General features: G+C 52.3%; 1 long non-coding RNA gene across 1 annotated transcript; it reads right to left on the bottom strand.

Moving 5' to 3' along the window:
• Positions 1-1,760: 1,760 nt before the first annotated feature.
• LOC121164662 lies at positions 1,761-13,517 on the bottom strand. Its single transcript, XR_005885150.1, has 2 exons — positions 13,363-13,517; positions 1,761-2,359 (listed from the first exon to the last, which is right to left on the bottom strand). It is a non-coding gene; the product is annotated as an uncharacterized LOC121164662 (long non-coding RNA).
• Positions 13,518-20,665: the final 7,148 nt, after the last annotated feature.

Genomic DNA, 20,665 nt, shown 5'->3' on the forward strand with positions numbered 1-20,665 from the left:
CTGAGCAAGAATATTTCAGAATGAATGAAAAATACAAGGATACAAGTACTTGGGGCCACAAATGAGCTTGGTATGATGGAAACATTGAAAACTTTACCCTGCTTGTGGCCTGAGGAAGCAGTTAAGGACGGCCCATGTGGGACCCTGCATCCACCGGGAGACCCAGAAAAGGCTCCTGGCTCCTGGCTTCAAATCAACTCAGCTCTGATTGTTGCGGCCATTTAGGGAATGAGCCACTGGATGAAGATCTGTCTTCCCTTCCCTCCATAAATTTACCTTTACAATAAAAATAAATAAAACTTTAAAAAACCTGATCCAAAATAGGAAAGCATCCTACCAAGACGAAAGAGGAAGAATAGTGAGAGGCCAGAATGTGCGGGCTGTTATGGGTCAAGGTGAGGAAGTTGTCACGGCTGCGAAGGACGCTGGGCCACCAAAGCAGCAGAGGCAAGGGAGTGGCAGGGCGAGACGTGCCCACCGGAGCGCCGTGAATTCTTGGGAGACACCGTGTCTGGCTTTACAGCCTGCCTCTGCCACACGCATCACAAGGAAGACAGAAAGGCGATTAGGAAGGTAATTCCAAATTCCATTTGCAATAGATTTCTGGTTCCAGTAGGAAAAAAAAAAAATTAGCTCTAGGCTCATAGTCAGCTTGGCATATATTAAAAATCTGTTTGGAAGCAAACTGTTTTTAAAGTACCTTTGGTTTTAATTAGTTTAGCATTTTAATTTTAAGAAAGGAGGAGGAACCTTACTAAGGAGCGTTTTTCCATTTGGGAGTTGAAATCTGCACCATAGTGTTGCATCAGAAGGGTTTGTGGTGTGTTGATTAATAATCAGCTCAGGCAACCTGCAGATGTGAAAGGCCACCGTGACACACACAGCTTCGTCACAGCTCGTCCCACTTTCAAATCCGATTAGTCCTTGTGACAAACGATGGGGTTGTTCTGTTTTCTTAAATGAGATGTTTTTCTTTCAGATAGGGGCTTTGGTCTGAGTAAGCGCATGGGCCGTGACAAGCCCCAAGTGTTGTATTCTTCAGGATGCCCTTAGTCAAGTATCTAGCTTACATCCGGTCTGACCCATGTTTGTCTCATCCAGCGAGCCTGCTCGTCCTTCCCCCCGTCTCCACACCAGGGTCTGAAGGACACGACGTTGGCGTGGCGCCGCAGAGGGATAAAAGCTCCGGGTGTCGCACGCTGCCACCGCAGACACGCACCTGGGAGTGCGTAAGTGGGCCTCACCCTCTACGTTTGCCGCTCATCTGCAGCAACTGTGAGGCTGACAACATAAACGCGTCTGAAATAGTCAAGGGAGGCACGAGTGAGCACTAGAGCACTGAAGACGCATGAAGTGGCTCAGGCCGGGCAAGCAAAGTCCATCTCCTCCAAGGCCGAGTCCACAGCACCCGAGGGGTGAGTAGCAGACACCGGGTGGGCCAGCCGTGTGCCCTGTCAGAGCACCTGAGCTCTGCTTCCAGGGCGCTAATGTAACTGAAGGCAGCAGGCACTGACTGACCTGGGTCCCTCCATTCCCCAGGATGCAATGCTAGGCTCCTGGCTTCAGCCGAACCCTACCCGAGCCATCGCAGCATTTGGGGAGTGAACCAGTGGGTAGGAGTGCGCTTTCTCTCTCTCAAATACACAAACAACTTTGAAGAGTTGATCAGGTGCATGGCTGTGAGAGGAGCGTGTGCTTTGGTGCTCAGCCTGTGCAGCACCCAGGCCTACTGGCTGAGACAGCACCAGTAGCAGCAGTGGCCCCACAGGCCAAGGAAGACAGGGTCAGTTATCTGGAGCCTTGTTTTAGTGCCCAGCCACTGTCTCTGGTGCCAATTCTGGCAATATCCTTGAAAGAAGACCGGGAGACCAAGGCTCAGATGTTGAGGCAGGTCCCTCAAGCGACCGAGGTCTGAGAGGCGTGTCCAGTGGTCCCTCTGCTCCTTTGAGGCTCACACGAGATCATTGCGCTGAGGCTACTGCTGGCATTGCATTGCTGGGCCATCTGAGGGGCCCTGGGAGCGTGGGCACACGGTGGGCAAAGCCAAGGGGAAGCACGGTGTGGGTGATGACTAAAGGCCAGTGTCCTCACACGTCTCTCGGGGAGAGCTGGGTCTGCTTGTCCCCCTTGGGTCTGGGTTCACCTGTGGCCGCTTGCGGACACACAAAGTAGCATAAAGAGGAGTCCCGGCTGCCCAGCTCTGCAGCTCTCACAGAGAAGCCCTGCGATGTCATGAGAGGATGATTGTGTTAGTCACGGCTCCATGGGGCTGCCCACCACGCGGCAATGGACAGCAGACAGGAGAACAGCAAAAAGTATCCAAATCCTTGAGGAGTCTACAGCTGACCATGGCGCACTCCTAGAAAACAGAGGACTTGACTTTCTGCAGCTGGAGTTTTTTGAGTGAAAGTTGTTGGCTCTCAAGTGGAGCTTTTAGAACACGCTCTGAACCAAAAAAAGAACTCTAAGACGTACTTCCAACCTCCACACCCACAGGTCTTTCCTTTCACTGCACGATACTTCTAATAGAATAATTTTAGAATAGCTTGTTTATGAGATATCAGCAGCTGTTGTCATTTGATAATTAATGATTCAGGCAAAATCAGTGTATAATTTTCTAATGATAACTGATTTATAAACATGAGTGCTTTCCTTGTCATAAACCTTATAAGTTACAGATCATTCTGGAATTTTCACTCATCACCAGTTTTCTTTGGTGAAGCAACTCTAATTCCAGTCTCATCACTTAGATCCAAGTCGGACAACTGGGATTGGCCCTCCCGGCCTCTCCCTCACCTCCCAGCACCCATCACTGCAACCCCCTGTGCCCTCCTCCCAAGCCCACCCCTAGCAGCCCAGGACCCCTCTACAGTCTTGTAACTGGTTGCCTGCCACCAGTCTTGCTCTCTGTTTGGGTGAGCAGGGTCTATGCCCGTGATCCTGGAAAGAGGGACTGCAGAAGTGGCTGCATGGAGGCTGTTCACCTTGGAGGACTGTCCTGGCTTGTACTGGTATGTCTGCATGGAGCCACAAGGATTCCTGGAACCATCAGGAAGAGGGCAGGTGACAGGAGAGCAGGCCTGGAGCCGGGGACAAATCTTGAAGATGGAGCAAGAACCCCAGCTGAGGGCTCTGGGGCAGGGGGTGGGCAGCAGGAGGCTGGAGAAGACAAGCACACAGGATCTCCCAAGGCCGATAGTGTGACCCAGCCGTGACAGCCACAGGAAGCTAGCCAGAGGATGAAAGTGGAACTCAAAGATGTGCTTTGACATCTGGGAGATGCACACACTATTCCGCCTACTGCACGCTTTCCTTCAGCTGCCTGAAGATCCCACTGTCCGGCCTGCTCACCATGCCCAGCTCAGGTCTCCTGGAGCTAGAGACCTGAATGAAGAATCTCATGGAGGGCTTCCACAGGATACAGAAATTCAGGTTTTTTAAAAAGATTTATTTACTTATTTGAAAGAGGACACAGTGAGAGACAGAAGAAGGTAAGGTTTTCTGCCTGTAGGTTCACTCCCCAGATGGCCTCAACAGCCAAGCCCTGGCCAGACCAAGGCCAAGAACCAGGGGCCTCTTCTGGATAACCCACATGGATACTAGGGTCCCAAAACACTTGGCCTATCTTCTCCCTTTCCTGAGCCAGCAACAGGGAGCTGGATCAGAAAAGCCAGAACACCAAACAGAGCCCATGTGGAATGTTGGCATCAGATGTGGCAGTTTTACCCACTACACCACAATGCCAGCTGCAACCCAAATTTCTGACATGGGCTGGGGATGGAGCCTGTCTAGTTCCATCCGTGTTGGGTTCCCTCTCCGGGCGTGCTAAATGCCAGCTGATGGCACCTTTTCCCCCACGCCTCCCTCAGTGCTCATTCCCCTTCCCTGCATTCAGAGAGATCAGAGGGCATCGGGTCACCACTCCAGATCTCCCCAGACATGGCATCCCCGGGCATCCTTGCTGTCCTCTGACCCTTAGTCTGAGCCCATCTGTAAGCTCAGCATAAAGAATCCTGACATGCCAAAGATGGAGGGAACTCATGCCCAGGCTGGCACCAGTGTGGCCAGGGAATGGCTGATTACACTCAAGAACTGACTGGTTACAATAAGCATACACTGCTAGCCCATATTTTAGTATAAGTGTGTACCAAGCACTGCTCAAAGATTATAATCACACTGGAGCCCACATATCCTTCCCAAGGGCAGTGGCAGGGTGAGATCATTATGCCCATTGCACAGATATGAAAGCTACAGCTCAGAGAAGTCAGTTATCCCCAAGATGGTGCAGCCAGTGAGCAACTGAGCTACGGTCTGAACCCACGGAGTCTGCCACCTCCCTTGCTGCTCCCCTCAAGAGCACAGTGGCAGAGAATGGGACCCTAGCGCAGCCAGGGGTGTCAGACATGGCTGCAGAATTGAGCCAAGTGAAAGCAGACTCCCATTCGGTCATGCAGAAGCTCCAGAATGCCAGATTCCCCTTTTCAAAGCAGAAACCACAACAGGCTCACCATCAACCCCTCAAAAACAGGGCTGGGCAGTTCTGCCAGCTCACCCGGAGCTTCTCTGCTGCTCCAGGCAAGGAGTGGCCAGAAAGGCTGGCAATGAAACAGACAGAAAAAGTGGGAAAGCATGGCAATTACCGGGGACCACTGTAGACGACTGTCGTCCTCCTGGCTACAGGTCACCCTGGCACTTCCAGTGGATGTGGGGAGAGTGCTGGGTGCTGGGTACTCTGATGGGGGGTCCCTGATTCTCTGCACTGGGGTCCCCAACTTGATCCTGAAGGTCTGCTTGTTGTTTTTCTGCCAACAGCACACCCAGACATGTGCACACGCTTGCTTCCACGAGGAGCCAGCACAGCAGTGCCTGCATTTTTTTCTTTGGTATGCATGAGTGTTCCTATGGGGACATAATTTAGCTGGACATATTAAATCATGTTGTCTGCAGTCACAAACCAAATGAATTATTGATCAGGGCTGTGAAAATCCAAACACACACGTAGAAGTATGCTGGGAAGCAGGGATCCAGCGTGCTCAGCCTGACTGGGGGAGCTGAAAGCCTGCCTCAGCCCTGGCTGAGCTCATCTTCCCAGGCTTGGATTGATGTACCTGTGAGTAGAGCATCTTGGGGAGAAAGGACCATGGCCATTGTACTTGTCATTTTGGGTGACACAGGAGTTGAGTGTAAAATGGAATTCTCTAGAGTTTCTATCCGCCAGTGTCTCTGCTCCCATCCAAATGTTACCAGTAGCATGTGGTGGCACTGGGTGATGCTGGAGCAGACATCCCCTGCTGCCCTGGCTGCACTGGGTCTCTCTCCTGCCACCCTCCCCATAGGCATTATACTATGTGATTGCCTTGGCCTCCTTAAGCCAGCCCCATCATCATCCTTCTCAGACAAATGAAGAGAGAGAGTTAAGGAAAGCTCCCAGAGCCTCACAGTGAGGAGGGAAGGGGCAGCAGGAACAGAGGTGTTGTACCCGTCCCTGCCCAGGTCAGATCCCTAAGGGAAGAGCTGGGTAACAGTTGCAAGTGCAGGTGCAAACCCAGCTGCATTACCAACAGGACAGGGGTGTCAGGTGGGCACGGTCTGTCTACACATACCTCTGTCCCACCTCCAGGGCTTGGGTCACCTGCAATTGCTCAGAATACAGACTCAGCCTCCAGGAATGGGGTAAACCACTCCCAGGAGCAGCAGAAAGGGCTGGGCAGCTCAGCAAATATGCAGACACGGAGTGAGCTGTGAGGGCCCCTGTCCCACGACACGTCCTAGAGGCCAGCCCTAGAATTCACACTCCCAGTCTGCATTCCTTTTCTGCCCAGCCTGGGGGTGGGTGGTGCAGGCAGGGCCCATGGGAGCTCTCCTGCTGAGTGTGTGAACGCCCTGGCCACAGTCCGCTTTCAGCTGCATGTGGTGGCTGCCCAAGCGAGGCCCCAGGCATGGTCTTACTACAAGCAAAATTCACATGTGTCTGCAGATGGACACACCAGCAGCCTAGGTAAGAACATGACCAGAGGCCCGCACGTGGCAGTGGCATCTCCTGGAGAGGTTCTGTGGTTTCAAATCTCACCACCCTTCTCCCCCAGTGGCCACCATGTCCTTGTGTCCGGCAGGCCCTGTGCACTGGCTCTTCCTGTGATGGTCACTCAGGCATCTGTGATGGAACCCCAAGGCCTTTCTTTGGCAGACAGGCCTTGGATGTGTGATTGGGGGGGGTCACCTTGTCCACAGATGGAAGTCTGTGGGTGCAAAGAATCTGCCCCTGGCTCCTTAAAGTCCATGCCCACTGCACCTGCCAAACCTCTTTGTCCGTGTTGCACTGTGCCAACAACAAGGCCTCCCTGTGTCTCTGGTGTGCCTGGGCACTGAGTGCTGAGGGCGGCTGTGCATCCTGCACTCACTGGCTGCTTCATAGTGCTAAGCAGGATGCCAAGGTCTGGTGGAGGCAGAGAAGATGTTAAAACAAAGTTGCTGTGTTTGCAACACAGAAAAGAGACTCAGGGGGCTCTGGTGGGAGGTCAGAGGTCACGGGGTGGGGGCTGGAGGGTTGGGCCATAGCCCAGCCATGCCCTCCATTCTGTGGCATGAGTTTGCATCTCATCCAGCAGGAGCTGAGGTGTGGAGGTGCTGTTTGCATGATGCTGCATGCAATGGGGAACGTTGGAGCTGTTGAAGGCCTGTGCCAGCCCTGGAGTAGACAGGTGTCCTGTGGAGGCCTGTGCTGACCCAGGAGTGGGCAGGTGTACAATATTTTTCCCCATCAGCTGTGGATGCATGATGCAAGTCTGAGAGCCGTCAGACATTGCAATATTCCTATTAAAGGTACCAAACAAACAAACAAACAAACAAAAACCCAAACTCTGGACCTGTGCTGCTTTCAATCAGGAGCTGCCAATGAGAATGACACGGTTTCACGGGTCACGCAGCGCTCGGCTGCATGTGGCCTCCAGGGACCTGGACGCTAAGTACACAGCATGTTCATGCTCGGCAATTAAGACTAAATGAGCATGCGGAGGTAGGGGGACATCTACTTACAGAGGAGAAATCACTAGCACAGGGGAAGCAGCCCAAACTAGGCAGAGCCGTGGTCTGCAGCAGACATGGGACCAACCCGAAGAATGAGCTGAACTGAGCCTGGCGGAAGAGTGCCAGGGTGCAGCAGAATCTGGGAGTTTCCCAGCATGCGTGGCTTCCACCTGCAGCTTAGAAACCCGGGGTGCTGCTCTCCAGGCTGCCCGTGTCTTGCTCTGAGCATACAAGGCTGCCCACTTCTGATTCTCCTTGAAGGACTCCTCACTGGGGAAGGATTAGCAGCCAGATTAATTCCCACCTTAACTTGGAGCTTGGTTGCTCTGCTTCGAGAGAGGATGAGAGGCCCTCGTTGGTACTCCTGGGGCATAGAATCAGCCGGGTTCTGAGCAGCTCCTCACGCAACCAGTGCATGAAAGCTCTTGGGGTGGAAGTCACACTGAGTGGCTTCACTAAAGCCGTGTTGGAGCAAACCTGCCAGCCAGAGCGTGTTTCTGATCTGCTCCTATGAACACTGGGCCTCCTGGGGCTGTCTAGGGAGCAACAGCCTTGGACACACACACACACACACACGTCATCAGCCACACTTTTTTCCCGGCTATTTTCTCACAGTGCCAGCTGCTAGTTCAGGTTCTCAACAGTCTCCTCGTCGCTTCACACCTCTAACTACAAGGAAGGCAGAACCCAATGCAAGTTCAGTGTTATTACCTGAAAATGCTGCAGCCACGGCTTCTTGGAGCTGAGCACCGCTGAACCAGAGTTTGTGCTGTGTATGTCCTGCATGCCCTGGCTGCCTGGCACAGCCGAGAAAGCCTGCTACATGTCTTCTGGGGCAGGGTGCCAGTTTTTGCATCTGTCTGAAGACAGACGGCCATTGCATATGAAAGCCTCAGCCTCCACCGCACCATGCGGTGAGGATGCCCAAGCCGGCATTTGCAGAAGCTTCATAGAGACACACTGGGTGCTCACAGCTGTGCCAGGCATCCCAGCCGAGAGCCACAAACCACAAGAACCATCTGGTACCGCAGCATCACAAAGCCTCAAGATTCATCCCAGGGCCCCACGAGAAAATCACACAGCCAGCGGTAGCCTTCCACAGGCTGTAGGAAGGACCGTCAGCCATCAGGCTGGGTGGTCAAGCTTGCAGTGAGGGCTGGCAGGACCAGTGCTTCCCAAGGACTGAGAACCCAAAGAGGAAGTACCTGTGCTCCTTGGATGGAAGGTATGCCTCAGCACCCAGCAGGTGCAGAGGCAGTGGGTGTGGTCACATGGTGGGGTGCAGGGACTGCAGAAAAAGGCACACGAGGGCGTCTCTGAGGACAGCTCCACCTCCAAAGTGTGCCCAAGTTCCCCTTCGCCTGGGCACTTTGCCCTACAGTGGGAACTTCCTCCTGTCTGTTACATGGCAGCCTCAACGCTGCCTCTTCCGAGCAGCCCTCCCTGTCTCTCAGATGACCTCTCCTCCACCCCGGGTTCGGCTTCCCTCCAACCCTCATGACAGCCCAAACTCGTGACAGTCTCCCAGGGGTTCATCGTGCCCACTCTCGCAGGCAGCCCCACAGAGCCGGGTGGCACCTACACCCTTCTTGAAGCTGCACAATTTAAAATTTCAAATGCAATGAACACGATGGGAAATACCAGGGTCATCTCCTCTGACGTGAGGATTCTAACAGAAAACAAAAATCCAAGACTGTTTATAAAGAAAAATGAAAAGAGCGCCAAGAAAATGTCTTGGTCCCAACATTTCCTTCCCAAACAAATTAGTCAGGTTATCTAAAATGTTAGAGAAAAACCCTGCTGCATACGAGGTGGCGTTAGTTACTGCTCTGCCCAAGGCATCCCCACAGCCACAGATGCTGAGACGCTGAAGCGCAGCTACCTCCAAGCCACGCTAAACTGCAGATTTCAAAACACACTCTTTTCCAAACATGGCTCTCCTCCCGCTCTAATGCTGTGGGAGTTCCAGGCAGTTAAATAGAACAGCGCCGATGTGTAAAATATCCTCCCAGCTAGACCTGGACCAGAAGTCAGTGGCAAGGGCAGGCGGGGGAGTGGGAGGAAGAGTCTCAGTGCTCAGAATCCCGTCTCACTGCAGGAGTGCTCCCCGTTCCAGGAGTGCTCCCCGTTCGCCTGCTAGAGCCGAGGGGAAGCTCTAGACTGGCAGGAGCCTTTGCAAAGCCAGGTCGTCAGGCGGCCAGCAGCTGGAGCACTCTGAGCATCCCCTTGTCGGGGCTGAATCCATCATCTCCAAAGATGTCAGCATCTGCCCGAGCCGTTTTATATTAGAATAAATGGCAGATGGCGGTGTTTTTATATTTAATCAGTTCCACCAAATGCAGTTTCATCTCTTCTAAAATGAAGCCATCTGTGGCGTGTGGGTGTGCAGATCTTGCTAAATGCCCACTGCCGAACCCTTTCTGGGGAAGGTAAGCCGCACGTGCTAACGACGGTTGACATCAGGCGCACTGAGCCCAGAAAGCCTTTTAAATACAACTCTGTGTTTATTAAATACTTGCACGTAATCACGCCAAATATTTACGGCTCCTGAGCCTCGGTGTGAGGCTGGAGGCAGAGGTTTCGCTTCTTACCCAGCCTAGCGTGCAACCATTTCTTTGCTAGTGTCTCATTTTAAACCGCCTGAAAATATTCTCACAGCAAAATGGTCACTTTTTTGCCTTGGAATCATCCTTCTGAGCATTTTGTCTTCATTTGGATGTGACTTCTTTGCAGGCAGGTTATCTCTGGCCGCTGCAACTGTCAGCGCCACACACGCAGTCCGCAGCCCAGTACGAGATATCAGTAACACATGACTGTGTATCTCCATCGGGAGAGGCCAGCCAGGCACACAAATAAGGGGAAAATGCAGTATTTCCTTCAAAACGCCAGCAGATGCAACACCAGAACCCCTGCTTTTTTTGGCCCCACAAAGCAGACACAATCTTGGGGTACCTTGCATCTTTACTTCTCCTAGGATTGGAAGCCGGGCCCACCTAAACCATGAGGCCAGAAAGGAGAGCTCTTCCTGCCAGCGCTGCATGTCCCCCAGGACAGGGAGCATTGAAGGGATGGAAGGTTCTGGAACCCTTGGAGCTACAGAAAACATAGAACGCAAAATATTTCTCCCAGACAGCAAGATGGAATCAACAATGAGGCACTGCTCAGTGTGATGATGTGTTTCCAACATTATCATAAACTTTGACCAGTGGGTTCTTCAAGCCCAAGTCCCTTGACGCAGCATCCCGTTTCTTTCGATCTGGCCCCAGGCTGCTTCCCCTTCCTGTACCTCATGAACTGCTCATTCCTCAAAGTAGCTCAAAGAGGAGGCCTCAGTGTCCCCTGAGCTCCCGCCACCCTCTGGCCATTTATGTCTGAACGCCCAGATTTCTTGTTTCCTCTGAACTCCATTCCACTCTTAGGAGCCTCGTCTCTCCGCTGTCTCCACCAGCTGAGGGCAGGACTGGAGGTTTCAGGAGCATGGCTCCATGACAGGCATCTGCAGCTTTTAAAGACTGCACCTGAGCAGGCTGGTGGGTTCCAGTGTAAAACCAGTGAGTTGTGTTAGCTATAACCAGCTCAGGTACTCCATAGGCAGCTCAAGTGTAATGTGATAACAAACATGAGTCAGGTGACCTCCCACCTGCTGTTGGCCAGTCTCCTTGCTGTCTCCCAGTGACTGTGGGGAAGGGTTCCCCTCCTCTCCTCTGGCCCCCTGGAGAAGAGGGGAACCCAGCAAGAAGGGGCAGACACTGCTTCCCAGGGAAGAGGCGGTGTCAGTCGCACTGTGCAGGAAAGGGCCTTGGGATCAGGCCCAGCATCACGCGCCACGAAAGTCACATGCTGCCTGATTCTCTGGGTGCTCCTGAGCACAGCTGCAAGGCTTCTGGGACATCACCGATCCAGAGCACCTGTCACAGGTCCTGGGCCACTGCAGGTCCCTGGGTTACGTTCCTCTCCTCTACTGATGCACCAGCCTACCTGCTCCCAACTAAGTTACGTAGAATTATCATATCTTCTCATACATGAATATACATAAGACAAATGGGGAATGTTATTAGCATAATGAATATTCTAATTATGACTCTAACATTAAAGCTGGCACCAAACATTAATCCCTGGGAAATACCAATTGCCAAGGATGTAATTACCAGCCTGTGATGGAGGACAGAAAGGATTGAACTTGAGGAATCAAGGAGCCACTGCACTTTTCAAACACAAGAGGAAATCTGTTCCAATACATGACATTTAATATACATCACTTCCCTTCTTGAGAAGCAGCAGCAGAAGGGAGATCACCTGACTTATTTATTTGTTGGTCACATTACATTTGGGATGCCTACTGAGTACCTGAGTTGGTTCTAGCTAATGGGATTTCCCTGCTTCACACTGTGTGTGTATAAACTCCTGTGATATGTAGATATAAAGTCTCAATTATGTATATCATGTTACTGGGTTGATGGATCAGGATGTGCCAAAAAAATAACTAACACCACTGACACACAGCTTACAATTCCTCGTGTTTCTCTAACAACCCTAAGGAAAACTTCAACAGCATGGTCCCAATTTGTGCACGGGGGTCTGAGATGCACAAAGGTTAATCAGTAGTAACCGCAACCAAACAAGAACCAACGCTTCTGAGTCTCTTTTCTCAGCCACATCTTAGAAGCGATTTGCATGCATTATAGCTGTTCTCATCCCCATTGTACAATGTGACACAATTACTTGACCAAGAGTCGCCAGCTAAGGATTGTCAAAGCCAGAAGCTGCAGTGAGGCAGTAACCCCCAAAGGCAGCCTTGAGATGGCTAAGACACAGTCCCCACTCATCCAGGCTCACCCAGGTCTACAGTCTGAAGCCGAGACCTACAGATCCCAGAATCCCTGGGCAAGGGACCACAACACTCACCATTCAGACGTCAGTGCTTCTAGGAGTCCGGAAAACAAAGCAAGGAGGTTCCGCTGAGCACCCAGCTAAACCCACAGGTTCTGATCAAAGAGTCTCTGTTACACTGCCAGGGCCAAGTCAGAGTCAGTGACCTGACGGGAACACATCCAATCATGGCTTATCCCTACAGAAGATACACAGACATACAGATGGATGTGTAACAGAGCGGGTGGGTGGGCTGAAGGGACACCAGCAAGGAGACAGCAAGCTGCCCGAGTGCCAGGCCTGGTCCTGCCACTGCATGAAGAAGAGAAGCCCAAGAATGAGCCAGACAGGCAAGCCAAATGCAGGAGTCCGGCTAGGTGGACGAGCTCACGGGGGCAGAACATGGCTCCAGGGCTCCTGCTGGGCGGAATCAGAGGGGATCATTCAGTGCAAATACAGGCAGGCAACTAGGAACAAAAGCGTTCCTGCCTGTCCTGGACACAGCAGTTGTCAGACTTTGATCCTGTGAGGGCCCTAAACTTAGAAGATACAAAAATCACCCCCATGATGCTCTTCCAAACGGCCAGCCTCCTTTCCCAAGGATGTTACGCAGAGCAGCTGAGCAGAGTTGATGCTGAGAGATGGCACACACCTGTGTAGGAATCGCTACTGAAATACGGAGAGGTCAGAGCAGGTGTCAGAGAGGAACATGGCTGCCATAGGACCATGGGGGCCCCAAGTGGGAAAAGATGGGAGGTAAAACCACCAAACACATGAAAAGCAGAAATACTTTGGATAAGAAATTTAAGAAAGGTTAATTCTGCAGCACCTGCAATGCTGGCAATCCATAGGGGCGCTGCTTCCAGGACCAGCTGCTCCACATCCCATCCAGCTCCCTGCTTGTGGTCTGGGAAAGCAGCGGAGGATGGCCCAAAGTCTTGAGACCCAAAAGAAACTCCTGGCTTTGTATTGAATGAACTGTAGCCATTGTAGCCATTTTGGGAGTGAAGATAGAAGATCTTTCTCTCTCTTTTTGTAACTCTGCCTTTCAAGCAAAAATAAAAGAAATATTTCAAAGAAATAAAAAAAAAAATGAGAAAACGAAATCCAAGCAAGAGGCAATACAGGAGAGCCAAAGGATATGGAACTAAGCAGCCATGCTGACTGCCTGGTAGAAACCTGACAGGAAAGGCAGCTGCGGGGAAGTCCCTGGTGCTGGCCCAAGACGCAGCTCCTCAGAAGAACTTCCCAGTCTGTGCTGTTGATGGCAACAAGATGCATGCAATCCTGGCACTGCACTTCACAGCTCTCTGCTAACTTTCGGGTGTGATGTGGAATTTCATTCACCTGCCTTGGCTAAAGTCAACTGGCTGCACCTGATGAAAGTCAAGCAGAGACAGGCGATGGGGAGCAGGGTGTGCTGGCAGCATCAACACCCCAAAGGGAAGTGGTTGCACAGGACCCTACCTTTTAGCAGGATGTAGTGTGGGAGCAGGGTGTGCCGTGACACTAGTGGGCCGTGGCTTCCATGCTGAAGCCAAGACATTGAGAGTCCTGTGGGAAGCGGGTGCCAAAGCCACTCTGGGAATAGGAAAGGCCATTGCAGGATGGCGGCTGCCCCAGGTCCAGGAGGTGGGGTTGGTCTCGCCAGCAGGTAAACAGGAAGTCACAGGGATAGGCTGATGCCCTCACTGCGATTATGTCATTACTACTGGCCTATCAGGTAGCGCCAAGTGGACCCACAGGGGAGAAGTGATTGGTGGAGAACAGCATAAAAGCAGCTGTGAAAACTAAGGAGGGGGACAAGGCGGAGAAAGACGGGGAGAAGAGCGATGGATGGAGCAGGAAGAACGGGGCTGCAGAGAGGGAAGAGGGGCTAAGATCTTTGGGTGGAAAAGCAGCAGAGCGGGGTACAAAAGTGGTACAGAAGCAGTAAGACCTACGGAGAGAAAAGTACGGGGACAAGAACAGAGAAGAGCAGCAGAGAGAGGGAAGAAAAGGAGAGAGGGGAGAAAAGGAGAAAGGGGTACAAACACAGCCGCTTTTGGCAATAAGGGGTCCGGTTGCGATTCCAGCTTTTCCCAGACCCTCCAGAGTGTGCCTCGTCCTTAATGTCACTGTTGGCCGGCGACAGAGACCTAGGTTAATGATAAGAAACAGATGCTAAGGGAGACCCATTGTGCATGATGGCTGGGGAAACTTGTTAGAGCCATCCCAAACAGCAGCTCTCTCTAACTCTCTCCACAAGGCCACAGTCTCTAACTGCCTTTCAAAGAGTCTGGAATTCATGCATGAAAGCCATCTCGGGGAGCCTGGCCAGGGTGCCACTGGCCTGAGGATTCAAGCTCACCTTGTGGCCATCCGCATGTGTTCCCTCCTCTGTGCCTAACCCTGTCCTGGGCCTCAGGCATCTAGGGACTAACAAGGCACAGAGGCTTGAGCCCGAAGTGGAACCTGTACCACTGAGCCAAGGAAGCCGTGGACAGCACAACCACACACGTCAGGTCAGGCCTGGCTCACCATCCTGGCTGGCCAGGACTGGGGACCACATGGGCTGTGCAGGCATAAGCTGTCGCTTGCACCTCTTTAGTGTTTCCAGGTGAGAAAACATCATAGCCACAAAGCTCCAGGCACAAGTCAAGTCCACCATTCACTCAGGCACGCATTCATTTATTCGTTACCTGATTGGAGCACAGCCTCGGTAAGTGGGTTCCCAACCGCAGGAGCCTAGAACCCGCAGTGAGCACACAGTCTAGGCACAGTCACAGAGGCATGCTTTCCTCTCCAGCTGGGAAGGGGCTAGGCATGGCCACAGAATGAAGCCTGGACAGGTGCAGGAAGCAAGGGGAAAGAGGACCTCCCTTCCTGTCAGACTGTGAGGCTGCCAGCCCAGAGCTGCTGGGAGCTCTGAGGGGGCACCTGGAAGGAAGCCTGGGAGAAAGGAGAGTGTGGGAGCTGAGTGATGAGCCAGGGCCCCGGGCCCCAAGCCGGCCCCACTGCCGTGCCCAGATTCCCCTGCAGTACAAGGCCAGTAAAGCTGTTCTCGCTCCCTGCTTTTAACCCTGAGCGCCCTGAAGAATCCTGGCAGTCCTTCATCCTTCAAGGCCCAGCTCCAGGACCACCCTCTTCTCCCCCAGAGAGGAGAAAAGACACACCTGCTTTGACCTTCTGCCAACCCAAACAGTGGCCTTCTGTTTGCCATGCCCACTTGGCAGATTCTGACCTCTGTGGCCAGCCAAGGGTCTCACCTTCTTCCCCTGTGATGCCCACAGGGTCCAACAGTAGCAGGAAAAAAATAACTATTTCCAGACTCAGTTTAGATGCTTTTTCTTCATTCAGTACTTTTCCCCACAGCCCTTACATGGACCTGTATCTTTTTTTTTTTTTAAGATTTATTTTATTTTCATTGGAAATGCAGATATACAGACAGGAGGAGAGACAGAAAGGAAGATCTTCCATCTGATGATTCACTCCCCAAGTGGCCACAACGGCTGGGGTTGCCAGCCGATCTAAAGCCAAGAGCCAGGAGCCTCCTCCAGGTCTCCCACGCAGGTGCAGGGTCCCAAAGTTTTGGGCCGTCCTTGACTGCTTTCCCAGGCCACAAGCAGGGAGCTGGATGGGAAGCAGGGTCACCAGGATTAGGATTAGTGCCCATACGGGATTCTGACACGTGCAAGGCAAGGACTTTAGCCACTAGGCTACTGTGCTGGGCCCAGACCTGTACCTTTTAAAAGTAATGTTCCTAACAAATAGCCTCATTCACTCGCTCCAAACCCTGCATATTTTCTTGAGCCCTTACTGTCTGCGAGGTATCAGTGCTGGATGCAGAGGCATGGGAACACATACGCCCCTATAATCCAGCTAGAGAGGGGACAGAGGAGGAAGCAAATTTGCGTCAGGTATATGACAAAGCCCAGGCAGAGGACAGATGTCGCAGGAGCCCACAGAGCACATGGCTTCCCTGTGATGGAGAACGAGTGAGTGTATACGGAGGAGGCTGAAAGAGCTGACAACTTCTGGGAACATTTGAGTTAGGCGACATATACTGAAGTCCATCTGCTATGTCCCCCAGGAAGTACTGCCACATACCATCAGTCTAAGTACGCCAGGACCACTATGCACCCTGCGAGCATCAGAGCTAAGCTTGACAAACATTCACAGAATGGCCAGTTCATGACCAGGGACCACAACTCACAACTCCCTTTAAATTTTAATTCCAAGACTCACACATGTAACATGAGACAATTGCATTGCATTTTCAAAAAAAAAAAGTACAACCCCATGACCCCGGAAGTTCAGCGTCTCACTTCCCCAGCGACCCAAGCAGAAAACCTCAATCTGCATAGGCATGTTTCCTTCTGGAATCCCAAGGTAAAGGCTTTGGCAACATCTCGGGCAGCTCAGTCCATGCCAGGCAGAGTCCTTGCCGATATGACACCGCAGCACCTGCTCCGGAGACCAGCACCTTCCTCCCACTGCTTTCTCTGACTTGGGAGGACAAAGGCTTGAGGCTAGTTAGATGTGATGTGTGCAGGATGCACATAGCTTATCAAGACAGTGAATTTTCTCCATTGCTTGCTAAGCTCTGGGACCACTTTCAGCATTTGCACAGAATCCCACAGTGAGATTCTTATAACACAGGGTCGCACATTGACTCGTGCAAACTGTGGGATTTGTCCACCTGACACCCATGTCCTGTACCTTGGGAGAAGGACTGTGCTGGCTGCTCATGGCTCCCCATCCCCTCTCAGTCCGGCTGCATGGAGAGCCCTAACAAGAAGTTCCAGTGACTGAAGCAGGGCCTTGCCTTGTGACTTCTGCCAAACCTGAGCAGGCTCTGGGCCTGAAAGGTTCGCTCAAAGTTCACAGGAGGTGATAATGAGCAAGAGCCGGAACAGCTGCCAGGCACCGAGCAGTCACCACCAGCTGACTTACCCACCCTTACTCACCACAGTCCCTGTGCATATGGTCTCCACCACTGCCCTACAAGTGTCCGCCAGTGGAATGGGGTGTGCAGTGCTGCCCAGCCTGGGCCCCATGAAAGTCACAGCCATGAGGGGGAGTACAGGGCCCATCTACGCTCCCAGTCCCAGAAGCAGCAGCCAGGCATCCAATAAGTGCCCACTGCCTGTCTTCAGAGCTCACAGAAGACTCAATAGACAGCCACTTCCTATATGGGGCTTTCACTGTGCTGCCTTAATTGCCAGCTTGCCACCAGAGTGGGCAGAGCTGGCTAAGCTACACCAGCTAGACCCAGAGACTTCACACGGCCACTCTGGTGGCACCTCTGACATGGGTGGTGCCCAGGTGCCACCAGCAGCAGCATCTGCGGGCAAGAGGGACTCCTGCAAGCAAGGAGCACCAGGCATGCCAGAGGAAAGACACAACCTGTAAGGAAAGTGGCATTGCAAGGGCTGGTGCTGTGACTCAGCATGACAAGCTGCCACCTATAATGTCTGCATCTCTTGGGGGTGCCAGTTCCAACCCTCTGTTCCACTTCCCATCCAGCTCCTCACTAATGCTCCCGGGAAAGCAACACAGACAGCCCAAAGCCTTGGACCCCTGCTATCCATGTGGGAGACCTGGATGGAGTTCCTGACTCCTGGCTTCAGCCTGACGCATTTGAGGAATGAACCAACAGATGGAAGATCTCTCTCTCTCTCTCCCTGGGATTCCTTTCAAATAAATAAATAAACCTGTAAAGAGAAGAATGTAGGCCCAGCACAGTAGCCTAGTGGCTAAAGTCCTTGCCTTGCATGGTGCCAGCCCCTGTCCCAGCAGCTCTTCCACTTCCCTCCCAGCTCCCTGCCTGTGGCCTGGGAAAGCAGTCGAGGACGGCCCAAAGCCTGCACCCACGTGGGAAACTTGGAAGAAGCTCCAGGCTCCTGGCTTCAGATCAGCTCAGTTCCAGTCATTATGGCCACTTGGGGAGTGAATCAGCAGATGGAAGATCTTTGTCCTTCTCTCTGTTAATCTGACTTTCCAGTTAAAAAAAAAAAAACTAAATGTGTCTTAAAAAAAAAGGGGGGGGGGAGGAAGTGGCATTATTGATTGAGCTGCTCTCCTATGAAAGGCAATCACAGTCAACACACAGAGTGAGACCCTGAGGGCTGTCCAGCAGCTCTCGGCCATCAACGGCCGGTTTCTACGTTTCTGTCATGATAGCGAGATTTGTCAACTTCTAAAATTTAAAATTTGTTGTGATTTTTTTCCTCATTCTAAATAAGTTTTCACTTTCGTAGCTCATTGCGTATTCGTAGTTTTGTGCTGTAATTTTGCTTCTTGGAAGAGAGTACCAAAGACTTCACCAGGATACTTCAAAGAGTTTATGGAAAATGAAACTAAAGGACAGGTTTATTTTGGTTTTTTTTAAAAAAATTTAAATCCATGCATACTCTTCTCAGAACATGCATTTTTCATGAGCGTGTTGAAGACCCCTTGGATGCATGGATTCCAAGAACCTTCCGCATTTCATGTATCCCACACCGCATTGCACATATCTTTTCATTCCGTCTGGTGGAGTTTGGGCTGTGCCCCTGTGGGAGCATTAGACCCCACAAGACCTGCCTCTGCCCTCCGCCCGAAGGAAACCTGCCACATCGTGGAGGTCCCGGGAGCCCCAGGGCTACTGCAAGCATTGCCCTCGCCCACCGAGAGAGATGCATTCTCCTTCATAAATTCCAGATGCGAGCTACTTTTAACTACCTTGAACAACACTGGAGATTTTGCTAGCAAGCTAAGAGATGCCGATTCATGGAATGTGCTGGAATACCCTGGGGCCACAAACGGGTAAGCAGGAAAAGCAGAAAGAAGAGTGGAGTCTCTCAGAGAAACACTCATCAATCCCTGACTTATAAAGGATGGGTCCTGGGCACCATTCTCTTGCGGTGGTGGCTCCATCCCCCAGGCCCCCATCCCACCCTGCCTCGCCAACCGAGCCGTCATCCCACCAGATGCTTTCTGCCCCTGGCTCAGCCATCCACCTGTTCTACCAGTTGCCCAGGGATCTCTATTCCTCCTCACACCCCACGGGGCCTCCTTCAGCTTCTTCCTACCAGCTCCATTGATTCTTCAACCACACCCTCCCCAAGGCTCACCTGCTCCTATTATCTGCCCAGGACACCAAGTCAGCCCTTGCAAGCCCTCCCCCGCCTGGAATCTCAGAGTCCTGCCCTGCAGCCAGCTGGACGCCTCCTCTCTCTTTGCCTCCAGGGTCTGGCTTTCACTTCTGACCGCTGATCGCCACACTGAATCTGAGTCCCCCACAAAACCTGCAGAGAAGCTGCCGAACTAACGTGTTCCCTTCCTGGATGAAATGGCATGGTGAGGGGCACCGACAGTAGGCACGTGCTTTTCTATAACTGTGTCTGAAGGTGTGGGACCTTCAGATACCAAGCATAGAGCAGTCCTGGGAACTCCTCTGGGAGGGGCTCCAGCAGATCCAGCTGTGCCAACTCTCCTGCTGAGTGCCCACAGCAAAAGGCGGCCATTTGTCCAAGTAGTGGGCAGCTACCAAGACTAGGATTTCAAGGCTGCCACCAAGTCACTGTGCCCCAAGCGCTTACCTGCTATGCCAGCCCTATGTGTGCTGACTGGGACAAAATCTTTCTCTCCCAGAGCCTCAAGGGTCAGTTTTCTCAGTCAACTGTAGACAGGGCCAGATGTGTCCGATGTTGATGGGGCGGGGCGCAGAGCCCACAGGCAGGTGAGCAGTGCCCTGGGAGACTTGTTTGCCAGGTGGAGCAGGGTGATATTGCCAACAGAGGCTGCCTCTAAGACCCCTGTCCCTTTTCCCTCGCTGCAGTGCCTTGGGGTGGAATGAGGCCTGCTGCAGCCCCTCCATCAGGAGCAGGTGAGCAGGGGTCCGTGTGAGGGATTCTCAGCTAGTCCATGCAAAGGGGAGACCACATGCCAAGAAAGCTAACAGAGAGCACAGGGCCAAAGCCAGCACGGCCTAGGGCATGCCAGAGAGCTGGCCCGGGGGCTCTTCTGTAGAGTCACCACCTCCTTTCCATACGCGAGGAGGCTGCTAAGAGTCCATGGCAAACGCTGGATGTGCATTGGTGCACGGAGTGGTGAGATGCATGCACAGGAGACGGCTTTGCTAAGTTCCTGAGGATTGCGTAGCATGACTGCAACGAGGCATAGATTTCAAGAACAGATTTTTCAAGCCTATTTTCCCACAAACTCTTGCAGTCTCTTCACAGAGTCCATATGAGCCTTTTGCCTAAGAGGTAAAAATGAATGGCCTTGTTCAATCCAGGCTGGGGACCCAGGCAAACCCAATGCTTTGTTGTCCCTCTTTTCTTTCAGTCCCACTGCCTAGCAGTAAGTGTTTTAATGATTTAAGACACATATTAAAAATGAGATGAGCTAGGATCGCCAAGTATCTACATTCGTGGCTGCCCAATGTTTCTGCATTCTAAGAAGTGCACGTTTGGGCCTGCCGGGATGGCACAGAGGGTTAGCCTGAGACACCCACATCTCACATAAGAGTGCTTGGAGCCAGTCCCACTTCTGCTTCTGATTCAGTTTCTTGCTAATGTGCGCCCTGGGGGGTGAAGCAGGTGGTAGCTTAAGTGCCTGGGCCCCTCCCACCCATGTGGGAGACCCAGATGGGTCTGGGGGTTTCAGCATGGCTCAGTCTCGGCTGTTCTGGCCATTCGGAGCGTGAGACAGAAGATCCATCTTCCTCCCTCCCGCCCTCCACCCTGTTATCCCCTCCAGCATTCTGCTTTTCAAGTGAACAGTACAACTCTTTAAAAAGTGC

This window comes from Ochotona curzoniae, unplaced genomic scaffold, assembly GCF_017591425.1.
Source record: "Ochotona curzoniae isolate NIBS_2020 unplaced genomic scaffold, NIBS_Ocur_1.0 contig_883, whole genome shotgun sequence".
NCBI classification, from domain to species: Eukaryota; Metazoa; Chordata; class Mammalia; order Lagomorpha; family Ochotonidae; genus Ochotona; species Ochotona curzoniae.